The 16,913-nt window shown below is 37.9% G+C and overlaps 1 long non-coding RNA gene across 1 annotated transcript in view; it reads left to right on the plus strand.

Annotated features, from left to right (window-relative positions):
- The first annotated feature begins 220 nt into the window (after positions 1-220).
- The window catches only part of LOC132328122 (uncharacterized), a 43,233-nt gene continuing 26,540 nt past the window's right edge, over positions 221-16,913 (plus strand). The window contains exon 1 of the long non-coding RNA XR_009486697.1: positions 221-290. This is a non-coding gene — a long non-coding RNA (uncharacterized LOC132328122). The remainder of the gene's footprint in view (positions 291-16,913) is intronic.

Raw genomic sequence — 16,913 nt, forward strand, 5'->3', positions numbered from 1 at the left:
TTTATACATATTATAGATGTAGAAAATTTTGTTACTTGAAATTAAATTTGACTGGAGACTGCTTTCAGTCTCAGTGTTTTCCCTTAGTTCTCTCAGCCTGAGGAGGACCCAGGGGCTTATAGCAGTTTTCTACTATGGCTTTGTAGGTCATACAAAAAAGGAGAGATTTGTTTTGGGGGAGGTGGTAATCTAAATGTTCTTACCCTTCTTCTTTTTTAAAGGTACAAAAAAATCACCAGAAATTCCTAGGGGGAGACAGCTTGCAGAAGAGAGATAGCATGTATTTAAAGGTAAGAGCAGATTCAGAGAATTATTAAAGCTAGCATCACAGCTCAAACTCATGAAAACATGATATTAATGATCAATCATGGTCTTACTGCAGAAACAATGAAGGCCACAGCAAAGAACTGTTGCAGTTAAGAGATGAAATGGTATATTAGGCTTTCTAAAGTCAGGATTTATGCCAATTCAGGGTTGATTCATGCACTGCACTTTGTTATATTCTGTGCAGCCTAGTTTTGAGGTTTTGGCAATAGGAATGATATCACTTCTTGCTAGCAAGCAATTTCTAACAAGCAACTTAGATTTATTAAAGGCTCAGCAAGTCTCTAGTAATAACAGGATTTATCTCTATATACTGAGAAGTGCTACTGAGCTTGCTCAAAATACGCAAATCTAGTCTTGAATAGATGTATGTTGTGCTGATATGACTGTTGCATGTAAGCCCTGATGACATGTTAGGCACTGAATAATTCTTAGACTTCAAGCTTAATAGATTTTTTGAAATGCAGCATTAATTTTTAGGCTTGTAGCAGAACCTTGGATTGATTTTAACTGGTTTATATTCTGCTTTATCTGTGGCAAGTGGATAGCTACTGTCTTGGAGCAGACTCTGATACTTGTTCTGAGGTTGCTGAAGGGTGTATTTACTTACATGCCACTTGCAGCCTGCACAGAGCAAGGAGTGACTGATGTCATCAAAATAACCACTAGATGTTACAAGCTTCCCAGGATCCTTGTCCTTGATTTCTTTATAATCTCTCAGAGAGGAGTCATTGTTATGGATTAATAATATCCAGCTAAAAACTTGTTTTCTTACTGAAGGCATCTATACCCACACTTTATCTTCCTCACACATTACTGTTGGCCACGGCAAGATGACAATGTCAGGAATTTCAGGTTCAGTGAAAATGTGAAAGGGTGCTGTGCAGTAGATAACTCTAGTGATATGGGGAGCCACGAGTCCTTTTCTCTTGTGCATGGGTACAGCTAGCTGACATTTACATCAAAGCAGGCACTGCATTCTTGTTGCGTGGTTGGGTAGATCAAAATAAGTCCAAATAATTCCCAAATGAGGTGAAATAGTTCAATGGAAGAAGATGCCCAAGAACCATAAAAATATACATAGCTTCTGTTTGGCATTGATTAAATTGAATGTTTTGACCTTTTCTTTGATATATGGTAAGATGAAATGTAGCTAAACTTAATTGCAAAGCATAAACAAACTTGTGTGTTTTAGGAATTAATTATAGAAACAGTTGCTGTCCATATATGTTATGAATTATTTCAGTGTGTGTATCTTATAAATTGAATAAAACACAATGAATTTTTATAAAACCTAGAAACATTGCAAATATTTGCAAGTGCAGAAACTTATTCATAAAGTCTAATTATAATTAAAAGAATACTTAAAAAAATTTTGCAGCTGGCAAAGCAAAAGCCACAGTACTTTGTAGAAAGCTCCTGGTGAATTGATCAGTAAACAGACATAGATAAAATGCAGTTTGCTTGCCTACAGAGAACTTAATGAGTAATAATGACATGTCTTCAACAGTATTAGTATTAAATCTCTGCCTTGAATGGGCCAATAATTTATACTAAGCCTTGTGGTCAAGAACAAATTGTTTTCACTTTTCTCTGTCCTCCTGTGCTCTCACTTCAGTAAATTAGATATTATCAGGACTGGTAAGAGACAGTTACCTGAAATGCAATCTTATAAAGTTATCTGTTGCTCTTCTCCTGGAGGGAACACAATTGTAGGAAGGCCTTCAGGTGCAGCCGAAGCAAGCAAGGCTGAAATGGAAACATCATATGTTTCATTTCTGATGGAAAAAAATCCTCAAAACACTGTTTTCAAACAGTGCCTCCCAATAGGGCTTGAAGGCACTAATTCCATCACAGCCAAATCTGTAATTCAGATGCATAAATAAAGCATGTGGGCAATCTCTGAAGGTAACCAAATTTTTAAGGTATTTCAAACCCTTAAAACTCGATGCTGTCTTATTTTTATTAGATGTAAGTTAGTATCATGTGAAAGGTGATCTCTAAAATTAAGAAATCTGACTTTTGTTTCCCTTGGAAAAATAAACCTGGTGGTAAAATAATCACTTCTGTTGATTTCTTGAAATCAAAATAAATGTGTATATGGGTGGGCACAGACAAGGCTTCCTCATAGAGAAGCTGATGAAGTGTGGGCTGGCTGAGCAGACAGGAGGCTGAGAACTGCTGGGCCCAGAGAGTGGTGGCCAGTGGTACAACATCCAGCTGGAGGCTGGTGATTAGCAACTCCTGGTCAACATCTTCACTGATGAGCTGGAGTATGGAACAGAACATACTCTCACCACGTATACTGATGGCACAGGAGGACTGACTTACTTACATCCCAGAGGGTTGTGCTGTGGTCCAAAGTGATCTTGTCTGGCTGGAGAACTGGGCTAATGGGAACCTCATCAAGTTCAACAAGGGGAAAGCATAAATGTCCCAAATGTGCCTTCAACTCATTACATTATACTTTCCTTGTTAAAACTCCCCCAATAAACAAAAAACCTGAAAACTGCTCAAAGCAACAAATCCAAGAAAAAGAAACTAAAACCCCCAGTCTTTAACAGAGAAACTCTTCTTGAAAAAAAAGTGCAACACCCTGCACTGGGTAAGACATAAGCATCAGTAGATAGGGGCTGACCAGTAGGAAAACAACTTGATCCCAAGAGGCTCCTTCTAACCTCAGCCCTTCTCTGATTCTATGTTTCTATAATGGCACTTCTTTAAACTCATGATTTGTGACAAAAAATAGAGGAACCTGAGAAAATTAATGATACATGTTTTTATTCCTCCTTTTAAAAAAAGTGAATCCATGTCCTGTTTTGCAAATTTGTCTTAAATATTTCTAACACCCTGATTCACAAAATATAATAAAAGACAATAATGTTGTTCATTCCTTCTTGAATTATTTATTGGTGGGAGAAACATTTGTCTTTTGCTAGTTTCTTGTGTGCATATTACTTACCCTCAATAAACACAGATTTCAAGTTAATTCCAGAAGAAGCAAAACCCTGTACTTGTTGTATTCTTCTAGTGTGACAACCTGTGGGAGTAACACACATATACAAAATTGGAGAACTAGGTAGAAAAATGTTATATCAGAGCAATTTTTATTTATTGCTGGGTTTAGTCCTGAATACATGTGGAACACTGGTTCCCAATATTGTGGTTCTGCAAGCAGGAAAAAACTGCTATATACCTAAAAGTGAGAACATTTAAACAGACAAAAGCAATTAAGGCAATGCAAAGGTTAATGCGTTCCACTACTTGGATTGAATCCCGAAAAATGAATGTATACACCTTTTTTTTATACACCTCCTCTGTTTTATCACCAATTTAGTGGATACATACATTTGTAGAGTAAATTAGACCAAAATTTCATAGTAGAAAAAGATTAAGGTGAAAAGAAATGGAAGGAAAGAGAAGAGATGAGCAGTGCATGGTGGCTGCAGACAGACTCCAAAGCAATGGAGACAGTGAGTTTCATGTTCTTTTGTACAGGTAGAAAAGGGAGTACAACAGTCATGACAGCAGAGTGAGGCTTCAGGGTGGTTTTCAAGGTGTTCTGAGCAACTAAAGATGATACTTTTTTTTCAGAGTTCAGGTTCCAATGTTTTGAGTCTTTGAACACAGTGACCAGTGTTTTGAGTTGCACTGTCAGATCAGGGAAGTTGTATGCCAACCTCAGAGCAGATGATCTGTGCCTGTAGGAATTTGTACTGGTCTAAATTTGGAGAAATACGCTCTAAAGGAGCTGTAATTTAAAAGTGAGCTAAAGTTGAAACCTTGTACAGTTCAGTTTGGAGGTAATGTGTAAGAACAGGTGAAACTGGAAAACCCTACACTGGAAAAATTAATGAAGCTTTCTGGGAACTTGGAGGTTATGAATATCGACAGTAGTCATTACTGCTGTTTGTGAATCTACTTTAGCTGTTGATTTGACTGAAACCTGACTCAGGGAATTACTTTTGTTTCACAGGTGAAAGCATTCTGGTTTAATTCATTAGAGTTAATTCCACTTTCGTACATCTAGGCTTTTGGATGATCAATTAAATGGAAAAAAATATGACTTGAAGAAAGGTGTGTGTAGCTAGGTATCCTTGAGTTTTGATAACTGTATAGACTTGAACCTCTCAGTTTCCTCTTTTTGTCTTTTCTTTGACACTAAAATGGGGAGGTGAGTAAATGAAACCCAGTGAAATATTTCTGTACACAGGTCCTTGGACAAATTAATTATGCCAAGTCCTCATATTTGTATTGCCAAAAAGCACATCTGTTCCTTACCCAAACATCTGCAATAAACAGACAAGATTTGTGTAATTGCAATTTTTGAGGAGATCCCAGAGAAAGATCCCTTTAAAACTGCAGTAACTTGTTTTATTTTCTGAGTACAAAGCCTGTAGACTCAGGCTTTGCATTCATTGTGTCAAATGCAAGTTACAAGAAGGAAAACATCTTCCCTTGCTTTGTTTCCCCCCACCCAAATGAAAGTGTATTTTCTATACTGAGATAACTGAAATGCATAAGTGAATATAATTTACAAACAAAAGAATATTAAAAATAGTAAAAATGTAGCTAAAAAAAAGAAAACCTCCATGAAATCTTCATATGTTGATGGCATTTCTAGACCTCCTCTTCATAAGACACAGAATTCTCCCTGGCAATTTACTGTGTAATGACTATAGTGACATTCACTGAATATTTGGACTAAATGATTTAGAAAATTATAGTGTAGTCTTCTCCTTAAGGCTGGATTATTCAGTATGTCTGTCTGGCTCTTTATTAGTTCATCATTGTTCCATACTGTGCATCACAGAGTACCTGGTTTTGGTGAGGATATTTTTTTGTTCTGTTGCTGTTGTTAGCTCACGTGTACTATCAATCAATAATCCAAAGTATTGGATTGTAAGTCTACCTCATGGGACATTTTCATTTTAGTTGAGCTAACATTGTGTCTGTCTTTAAATGCACAATCACCTTTCTATCTTTTTTTTTTTTTAATTTTGCTGCAGACTGGTACCTTATCAGTCGGGTTAATTACCTCTTGCCCTGGTTGAGATGCTTCCATTTTGTTACAGCTCACTTTCTCTTTTAATTTTATAAATATTCTGATATTACATTCTTTAGCCTGAATGTCTCTTAGAGATATGTATTTGTATTTTAACATTTAGCCTTTGTCTTGTTTATCTCAGTTGTTTTAATTTAAAATGCTTTGTATTTTATACATGAGCAATTAAGCATGTAAGACAAATAAGTTGTTGTCTCTTATAACATTTTGTATTAATTCACAGGTTCTACTTGTCCCAGTTACATAGTTCATGAATTTGGAAAGGTTAATTCTTTAGGGAAGAATTTTTGCTTCATGGGTTGTCATCACTGTCACTGGTATAGAATATATTTGACTGTATAATTTCTATTGCTTTACTCATTATTTTGCTAAAGTTGAATTGAAAGTGAAATGATTCTGTAGCAAACACTCTTCCCTTGTGTATGATACATTTGAGTGCATAGTGAGGATAAGGAGAAAACAACTGTTCTGTGTCAGGATGATTTAATGATGGATATTGAGATGACATTGCACAAAATGGCAGAACAAGGATTCATTGCTGAGAGTTAGTATAAAGCAAAGTACTACACCTAACAGAGAAAAGAAGGATTTGAGTGAATACAAACTGTCTTTGACTAAACAGCACAATGCTAAGCCATTCACAAGAGGTGTCGTTCTGGGATATGCTAATGCAAGTTTTGTATTGAGGGCATGGCAACTAATCATTCTGCTAAGTTGGCAGGCAGTAGTAAGGTTTCAGCTGGAGTTTGATCACCATACTGGGTATTTCATGCTAAAGCAGATGCTGAAAAATTGCAGAGAGCGGGCTAAGAGAGTAATAAAAATAATCAGAAGTTTAAAGTATAAAATTTAGGATGAAATACTGAACATCTGAGTTGTTTTCTTCTAAAAGAGAAATTATGGAGATTAAAAGTGGTCGCAAAAGGAAACTAGAGAGTGACCTTCACATGTCCATTGTGTGCAAGAATTTAACTTCCTTTCTTTTCTCTAAGGGAGAGTTGAGATTTGTGGCAATTTCTAGTTATGACGATTCCTCAGGAGCAAGCTGCCAAGGCATGGGGTGGGATTACCATTAATGAAAATTTCTGAGAACAAATCAGCCTGACATCTCTTATGAATAGTCTAAATATTTTTCTCTCACCTTGGAGTGAAGAATTGGAACTGATGATCTAAAATTTTATGCCTAAGGAATCTAAACTGCTATTGATCATGTTTAACCTCTGTATTTCTATAAGTAGCTAAAAATTCAAGAAGATAAAGTGATAAGGCAGACCATCTTGCTTTATGTTGGAGTATAAAGGTTAGGTATTGAAGATTAAATCAGTTATCTTTGGCTTCCAGATATTATGGAGAATGAAACAGTTGCACAACAGGATTCATTTGATCTGCCCTAGAGCCTTTAGAGTGGACTGTTCTCTGATCTGCCTCTTTCCTCTGGCTCTGAAGAGATCCCCAGCTGATTAGAGTATATTTAGGTGTTTAACTTTTATATGCCCAAATGAGGTACGAGATCTCTGAGCGAAGCACTTCAGATTCTGAGGTTCCTAGTGTGTAGCTTTCTTTCATGCACAAGTATGTGGTTTACCAAAATGGTTTAGGGCAAATCTTTACAGAAGGATACAGATAGTTTTCTAGCTGGTTCTAACATGGTGAGTTGTTAGCAAGAATTTTTCTGGATACTTGATAATTACGTGTTCATGCTTGGCTGTGCTGGCATTGCTCTCTTCACCCCTCAGCAGGATGTGGTGAGTTGGATTCAGACCACAGAAACATACCCACAAGGCACTGTGGGCTCAGGTGTTTGAACTGGAAGACAGTTACCAAGAAGGGTAAGAAAGAGAATCTGTGGAACTATTGGCCAGTCAACTTCACCTCACTCCCTGGGACCTGGATGGAGCTCATCTTTCTGGAAGCCTTTTCCTAATGCAAGGGCCAGGATGATGATCTGGGGTAGTCAGTGTGGGTTCATGTAGCAACAGTCATACTTATCCAACACGATACCTTCCATGATAAGAAGAATTGCTTGGTAGATGAAGGAAGAGTGGTGGATATTTTTAATCCTGTCTTTAACAGTACTGCAGCACTGCCTCTCATAAGTGACAGAGTAGAGGCTAGATGGTCATGTGGCTTGCAAATGGCCTGACTGCTTGAACAACTGTGCTCCAAGTGCCCTGGTCAGTGGCCTGAAGTACAGATGGAGGCCAGTTACTAGTTCTGGAGGCTGACATAAGGGCCAATAGAGTTAAAAACCTTCAGTACTGACCTGAATGATAGGACACAGTGCACCCTTGGGGAGTTTGCAGAGGACCAAATGGCTATGCTGCCATTCAGAAAATTGTTGACGGTCTGGACAAATAGACAAATGAGAGTTTAACAAAGTACAAAAAATAGGGATATGGCAAGTCCTGTACCTAAGGAAAAATACAGTATTCCAGATTGGTAGACTCTACTAGGCTGATCAGCTGGGAAGGAATTTTGCAGAAAAAGAACTAGAATCCTGGTGGCCAAAAAAATTGAACTTGAGCCAGCAATACACCTTTGAGGCAGGGAAATACAGCAGCCTCTCTCCAGGGCTACATTGTGGCACTCCAACCACTCTCAATCACTCTCTCAAGCACCCTCAATCATCTACCCAGAGTCCTGATTTACTGGAGAAGTCCAGCTGACTGGAAATTAGTGAATGTAATGCCCACTTAGAAGAAGGGCTGAAAGGATGATCCAGGGAACTGCAGGCTTTCCAGTCTGATCTCAGTTCCAGGCAAAGTTATGGAAGAGATCATCCTGAGTGCCATTCCATGGCACTTGCTGGACAGCTAGGGGATCCAGCCCACATGATATGGATTTACAAAGCTTTGATCAACCTGGTCTTCTGTGACAAAGTGACCCAATTAGTAGATGAGGGAATGGCTGTGGTTGTAGTCTCTCTAGACTTCAGTAAAGTGTTCAGCACTGTCTTCCAAACCCACACCATCCTCCTAGAAAAACTGTCTGCTCACAGCTTGGATGGGTGGACTCTTTGATGGGTAAAAAACTGGCTGGATGGCCAGGCCCAGAGAATTGTGGCAAATGGAGTTAAATCCAGTTGGCAGCTGGCTGCTGGTGGTGTTCCCCAGGGTTTAATTTTAGGTCTGGTCCTGTCTACCACCTTTATTGTTGATCCGGATGTAGGGTTTGAGTGCACCCTTGTAAATCTGCAGATGACACTAAGTTGGGAAGGAGTGTTGGTCTGCTCAAAGATAGGGAGGCCCTACAGAGGGAGCTGGACAGACTCCATCAATGGGCTGAGAACAAATGCTAGAGGTTCAATAAGGTGCTAGGTCCTCCCACTCATGTTGCAGCAAATGGATGCAGCACTACAGACCTGGGGAGGAGTGATTTGAAAGCTGTTTGGCAGAAAGGGACTTGGGGATGCTGGTTTACAGCCAGCTGAATGTGAGCCAGTGTATGCCCAAGTGGCCAAAAAGACCAATGGTATCTTGGCCTGTAGCAGGAATAGTGTGGACAGCAGTACCAGGGCAGTGATTGTTCCCCTGTAGTCAGCCTTGGTGAGGCTGCACTACTTCAGTTCTGGGTCTCTTACTTTAAAAAGGACATTGAAATGCAACAAGGTTTGGGTAAGGTCTAGAAAGTGTTTTATGAGGAGTGGCTGAGGAATCTGGGTTTTTTTATTCTTGAGAAGAGGAGGCTCAGAGAGAAGCTCATCGCTCTCTACAACTACCTGAAAGGAAGTTGTTGTGAGGTAGAGGTTGGTCTCTCCTGCCATGCCTGCAGTAACAGGACTTGAGGAAATGGCCTTACGATGAGATGGGAGGTACAGATTAAATATTAGAAATTTTTTTTTCATTGTAAAACTATTGTACTAGCTGGGCTCTTTATGTCAATAAAAAAGGCTATACAGCAGCACTTAAATTTTCCAAGGATAAAAAAATTGTTCTTAAATTGGGAGTGATAACAAATCTATCATATTGTGTAAATAGAAATACTAATTGTTAAGATAGTGTGGGGAGTATTTTCTAACAGAAACTATCCCAAGGTTAATGCTGCTCTAACACTCATTATTTGAATTAATGGACTAATGCCCTGAGATAGAGCCGGGGCATATGTGCATGCTTGCTTCTGCTGCTGTGAAAGTGAACACAGTGAATATTAAAGTGCAGTTTGGGAGATAATAATTTCTAGTAGCTAATATTTCTGCCTTATAGAGTAATCAATAAATGTAGATACAGGTACTAATTTTTTAATTTTTCAAGGCTTACCTCCCCTCATCCAGGCAATTTTCTCTTACAGTATTCCTTTATATAATATAATTTCTATTAAAACCAGCCAGTGAAATTGCTTCATGTGTGGTATATTCACCTGGAGACACATATATTTTCTATAACCAGGAGTCTGTAAAAATGTAAAATTTTTCTCTTTCATAGAATTTACTTAGTCTTTTTTGTACGCAGATACAGGAGTGTGGCAAACCAACTACTCTGTAGGCACATTTTTTTACATATTCTGTGTGAATGTCCTCAAAATAATAGATTTTTTAAAAGCAGAAAAAAAATTAATTCCTGGGACTCAGTTAGTGCTCGAAGGCCTTTTACTCCTGCAGTCAGCTTTTGCTGCCACGTGTCCTGCTGGGCATTTGGAGTGACCCAGTGGGACTTGCTGTATTGGTGACTGACAGAAGCAACATGTCTGCACTCCACTGGCACCATTCCATATAGGCTGTAAAACAGAATTTCAGTTCAATGATAAGCAGGAATTCACTACATGGTAGGGCTATTCTGACATGCTCCTGAGTAATTCAAGAATTCTTCTGGAGTTATGTTTTGAAGGGAAAGCAACATTATAAAGTAATGTTCAAATGTAAAGTTCAAAGTCATGTGTGCAAGTTCTTTTGAGTATCCTTTCCTAGTAACATAACAATTAGATACAGAGAACTATTCCTTATGCTCTGCTACTATATATTGAATACCTCAGCAATGCTTGACTAACTTTTGCCTAAAGTTTTCTGTCAGATGTAGTTTCTCTTAAATAATTAATTTCTAAATTAATATTTAGAAAATATGTGTAAACCTCAGTTGCAAACATCTTAATGATCTTAAGAGCTCCGGAGTGGTGGGCTGTCCTCAGTGCCCAGAACTGAGAAAGAACTTTTGGTGTTGAGGAGCTGAGATGAAGAGCAATATGAATTTCTTGACCAAGTCAATATATATTTTGCCAAAAGCTTCTCTCCAACATTCTCTTGAGGCTGTGGTTGTGAAACAGATGTTAAAGCCACTTTCCATAACTGTTTCAACTTTGCATTTTCTTTTGCTAGAGGCTGGAGCTAGAGGTCCTGTGCAGTGTCTTTTGAGCTCTTATTTGAAAATCTGTTCATTATTTACAAAGATTTGGGGTTTTGAAATGATATTGAGGCAGTAGCATATTACTACATCTAAGAATTGGACTCCTCTGGTTTATCAGTATCAAATTCTTTTAGTTTTCAGCATACATTCATTTTTTGAATGTGTTTGTGCCTGTGAAGTTCTCCAGGTTTGCATTCTTTGGTTTTGGGTATGCTACAGCTTATTGAAGACTTGCTGATTTTATATTAATATAGAAGATGATGAATGTGTTCCTCAAAGATTACAAATCTTCACAGTTTTCCTATTGTGATTTAGGCTTTCACAACACTGGTAGCTTTGCTAGTTTAGCAGGCCAGGATATGCATAAAACATACTCAGTTTTCAAACTCACTACACCTTTTAATTTAACACTAGTGAAAATAACTTAAATTGATACTCTGGCTTCTAAATAGACAGCCAGTAATCTGTACTGGTTAATAAGTACATTCTTCAGATGAATATGCCACACAGGCTTTCTTATGACTCCTTAAAAACATAATATCATGCTTGTTTTAAAAAATTCTCCTTAGAAATAGTTCTCAGTTGATAATCACATATCTTTATTATAAATATCAACTGGGTAACATAGTGCAACCTGCAAGATTTTAAAAGCCTATGGGTCAGTAAGAAGCAAAAATGAACTAAATTTTAAAAGTTGGTGCAGGTGTTTTGTGGTAACATGAAATGTGATGTCCAACAATTCATAAACATTGGACTAACTGGGACATTTTATTGGTTTTAGGTCATTAGCCTAATGTGCTTGTTTCAGTGGGTGGTTACAATAAAAAGCTCCATTGATATTTTTTATTCCAACTGAAGAACTGTGACTGCAGAGCAATCATAATATGCAGTCATATTCTGTCAGCTCATCAGCATCTGCTTAGAGGGTTTCTCTTCCATACATATTAAGAAACTAGTTCTTTACATCTAGATTGTCATTTTCTTTCAATGCCATGCCTCCTTTTTTGCTGGGCTTGTGTGCCTGGAGAATTTTATTTGTTCTTTCAAAAGCATCTCTTCCTTGCTCACCCCTAGGACCATTTGCAGACCCTTTATGGACGAGTGTCCCTAACAAAACAGATTCCTGAGGCTATTCCTCATCTCAGCTGCTTTGTTTCCTTTCCTTGCCAGCATCATGCTGCACAAACCTGTCCCTCACAAACCTGCCCTCACATCTTCTCCCATCCCAGAAGCTGGCCACTTCTTCTGGCACTTCTCCATCATGAAGTGGTGGAACTCTGGATCCTGCATGGAGGAAGCAAAGCATTAAGCAGGACTTTTGGATGGATCACCAAAACATGTTTGTGCCCCTTCATGCAATGGACCTGTAGCAGCCAAGTGTTAGTGGGTGTTGGGTTTTGAAGTCAGAAGGTTCTTTCCTTTTGATTGTGTGGATAGGGAGCACAAGATGCCAGGCTTCAGGAAGCAAATGCTGAGCTGTGACAATAATTTATTTGGATTATGATATGTTTTCTCCCTGCATCTGAGGACACAGGGAAAGGATCTGGTAAGTTGGTGGGTTGCAAACTGAATGAATCATTCAGGCAATATTGTTGATGTAGGCCATAAACCACAGGTAGTCTACCTCAATTTTAAAACATTGTAGCAGAAAAAATAAAATGAACCAAAATGTCACAAAAAACCCCAAAGGCTTTTAATATTATTAAATGTCCTTCAGCATTTACTCTGTGTGGAAAATATCTACACATTCCTTGAACAGATTCAGGATGAAGTTTATATCTTTTATTATCCAATTTCTGGTGGACTTTGTTCCTCTATGATAGAGACCCTAGTTCTTGATAATCTCTTACAATGGAATCAGCAGCCTGGAAATTGACAGGAAAACCTTTGCAGATAAGATTTTGTTCTCTTGATCTGAAATGAAATTCTTGATAACAGCTAACAGCAAAAGTTCATATGGTTTTCTTTGTGTGTTTTAGTGCATGGAGGAGCAAATCAGATAACTTCTTTCCCCCTTCTCCAATGGGCAACATTTAGAAACATCATAGCAGACTGCAACAGTGAGTGCAAAAGCACACAATCCTCCTAGTTTCAGAGGGGAGAAGGCAATATTTTCATTCCTTTTATAGCAGCAGTAGTGGTGCAGTGTGTCTCCCAAGACCTTTGCTGTACCTGATTTAGGGGAACTTCTCCTGTTACATAAATAATCTCTTCCATAGATGAAGCAGAGATATTTCCCCCTCAAAATATATGCTGTTTCAACAGGAAAGAGGCTCTTACTTCTCAGAATTTGGTTCTCTTACACTACCACAGGAGAGTTCTGCTTCCTTTTTTAAAAAAAGAGTTCCTATTTAGTGACACTTTCTCAGAGACTGACTCTAATGTGTTGGCCTGCAGCACATTCAATCTGCTGATTGTTCCTTGTCTTAGAATAAGGCTATAGTCTACTATGGGCAGGGCCATCATTTTCATGGTTTGTATAGTGCCTTCTGTGACGGAGTTCTGGTCCATGACTGGATCTACTAGATCCCACTATAGCAATATTAGTAATAAGATGCTTTTATTCCCATTGGCTGCAGTTCTGTTTAATAAAAATGTGGTGCTGAGAAATATCCTGGTAACTCACAGAGCAGTTGCAGAGTGGTGGTGATGGCTTTGACATTCTTTAATTGCTATTTATGACAGCTTGTGGCTTTCTAATGCCTGCAGCCAGGGCAGCATGAAATGTGACTTAACATGGCAGCTAATTAAATGCCATATTTCAGCATGGACTCATTACCTCTTAACTCAGGTCCTGAATAATACTTGCTAAATGTGGACACATACAAAGAGAACCACAAAGTCATTTTCATTTTTTTACTGTTCCTGCATTGAGTATTTGCTGGGAGCAATTTTTAGTATCTCTGAAGGACCGCCAGATGTCAGTATGACCTGCTGCAATTTACTGTGGTATAATTAACTCACTTTTTATCAAACAGAATTAGGAGTTTTTAATCTATTTTTTACAGAAAAGTTCTATTTTCTGTGACTGAAAGAAATAAAGTCAATTATTAAATACCTTCTCAAAGTTGCAGTGAGTCTTTCAGTTATTACAAAGAAAGGCCAAAAATAAATGCTGGAGAAATTCTGTGCATTTTACAGTGGACTTTTGCAGAAAATTCAGACTGGCTGGTAGGATGGTAAGAAGCATAAACATTTTGTTGTCACAAAACAGAAAGCTGAATGCAATTTTCTGAACAGAAAATGGTTCGTGTTCCTTCATCTACCCAACTTAGTTATGCTACATCACAGTAGGGCTGGGGTAGGGGAAGGTGATTTCCTCTTTTTAGCCCCTACTAAAATCACTGCTGGGCAGAACCAAATCAAAATAATGTCAGGACTCAAAAAAGACTTGATTTGATTAAATAATAAATTTTGTTCCTTAATAATTCTCCTATTATCATTTTCCAAGCCAGATGTCTGTGCTTCTATGACTACAACTAGGTTATTTGGCCTTGGGGAACCTTCCTAGGTCTGTGTTGGAGTGTTTATCTGACCATTATCTATTGGGAGATATGAGAAATGGGCATGTATCCCTTTCACCTTTGTCTGTGCTACTTCTCATGTCAAGGAAACCTTACTTCTTAGAACTGGTACCAATGGCAATGCAATCCCGAGGTCCTCTAGTTTGGTGGATTTGAGGAGCAGGAACACAGGGAATGCCTTGACACATTTAGGAGGCCAGTGAGGAACCCATTTTCTTTGGAAACAAAAAGTTTGGGAGAATATATACAGCTTTTTTTCTATATATGAAACCAACACAAGAAATTGTCTTATTTGTTTGTCTTCAGTTCAGATGCCTTGGTTGTGTTTTGAAGTCAAAGAGAAGAACAAAGATGCCTCATGATAAAATTATGAGAGTTCATAAATCTGCTGAAGTTCTAATATCGAAGTAGATGCAACGTGATTATATTTCCTTGCTCCTCTGTTTTATCAGTTAGCATGTTAAAAATAACCTACTTTTCAACACTAACTTGTCCATTGCATGTTTCCATCTCGAATTCCTTAACCAGGTGTCCTAAGCATCTTGCATAGAGGAGACATAAATGCTAAATTCCTTTTAGTGTACTGGAAAAAGGTGTTTTTACAGTGAGAAGCTTTTATTTTTTACCAACTCATTGACTTTTGCAATCTAGAACAATGGATTAACAATTTATTGAAACCTGTACAACTGATGATTTAATGTTCCATGTAATAGATGTATGCAATTCTTTAATAATGGATAACTGCAGTAGTCACATAGAAGAGGTAATGACGATGAACCATTTCAGAGTTAAGGAGAAATTTTTGCAAAATGCTAAAGTGATAAAGATAACTTTATCAATAACAACCATCTCTATGACAATATAAATGCTCAGTAACCCTAATTTCTCTCGGTTTTTTTTTTTTTTCAAAGATATTAAGTTATTTTTGTCTCAGGTGACTATAATGTCCTTCCTGGGCTTTTCCTGTCTTCCTTGTACATATTCTGAGTGTACATAATTTGCTGTACATTCAGTTACCCTAAAATGGACTTGAAGATGCTCAAAAGCATTAGCTAATGTTTGTACAACTTTCAAAGCACAGCATGCATGGTAGAGATTAAAGTTTTGTGCCAGGTGAAAAGCCAATGACTGCAACCATCTGTATGGTGGACATTCTATTTTCAAAAGATGTCAAAATTTTTCAAAGTTTCTAAGGTGAAATACACTCTGAAATGTCAAAGTTTTTCATAAAGGAAAAAGCAAAAAAAAAAATCCCATCTCAATATTTTAAAATTCATACTGATTTTTAATAATTTCAATAAAGTAGAAATGTTTCTCTTCATCTTTGAATTTTTAATTATTTTATGTTACAATGCAGGGTAAAAAAACTGGAATAAATCTATTTCAAAATGAATTATCAAAATTTTTACATTGTATTCTCTTTGTTGGGCATATCTAGTTTTTTGAAATAGCATATTCCAGGGGAGTTGAATTCCATTTAAAGCTTCACCAGTCCATTCTGCTCTCAAAAGTTACTGTTAAAAAAATTCTTTCAATATAAACCTTGCTTTAATCCATTACAAAAATTCCTTAACTTGAAAGTGGCCAGATTTGTTCTAAAGAGAAAGATTAAAGGTTTCCAACTTAGTTTTAAGTAAAAAGTAGTTCTCAGATTTTAGTTTCCAGTTTTGGCTTCTGTGTGTTACTCCTTTATCCCCTTTTAGGTCAAATGAGCTTGTTGTCTTCCTAAACTGAAAGGACCCTTAACACTTCTACCTAAAGTGTTCTTACTATTCCTTAAATTAGGGGAATGTGACATACTGAAGTCAGTAATGACCTTTTTTTTGATCATTTTGGCTTGCTTCTGTGCAGGAAGTTCCTTACTTACCTTTCAGCTTGGAAAGAATCAGAGAGAAACCTGAAATTACGTCATTAATAATGACATAATCCAGATGAGAATATGTGTTTGGGAATCAACACTTCCTGTCCAAAACTACCTGTTAATATATCTGTGGGACTTAAATGCTGATTGGGTGCAGGAGGTGAGTGTGGTAGTTGTTCCAAGAGCTGATGTCCTGTGACATCATGAATGTATTCCTCCTTGAGGATTTCCAAAACCATTTCAAAACTCTTGTATCACTCTTATATCCTGTGTCCAGCTGAATGATGCTGTAAATAAAGCAGCTGTAAGCACTTTCAGGTTGTTCTCAGCTGTTTGCTTATAATTCTGGATTCTGTTTACCCTGAGCAGTGAAAAAACCCAGTCACCATCACAAAGTGGCTGCATGAAAGATCAAAAAGAGGCAGATGGGATGGGTGGGGGTGACTGTGGAGAGCAGGACAGAAATGGAAGGAGACAATTTTTAATTCAGTGCATACTGCAGGCAGGCAAGGGTAATGGCGGAAGTGTGCATCTGGGCTGGAAGTCATCCGTAGCCCACAGAGCAGGAACACAGTGGGATCTTTTGGTGATTCTGACTTCCTGCTGGTGTCCAAGGCAGCTGTTCCCCCTTTCCCTCTGTCCCTTCCAGTATGAAGCACAGCATGAAAGAAGACAGCGCACTAGAGAGTTTCATTCTGCTTTTCAAGCAGTGAAAATAAGTAAAGCGTGTCATTTATGAAGTTCCCTTCATTACCAGGCTTCTCAGTTTCTTCTAAAAGATGTATTTTCTTAATTCCCTACTG

Source organism: Haemorhous mexicanus, chromosome 5, assembly GCF_027477595.1.
Source record: "Haemorhous mexicanus isolate bHaeMex1 chromosome 5, bHaeMex1.pri, whole genome shotgun sequence".
NCBI lineage: Eukaryota > Metazoa > Chordata > Aves > Passeriformes > Fringillidae > Haemorhous > Haemorhous mexicanus.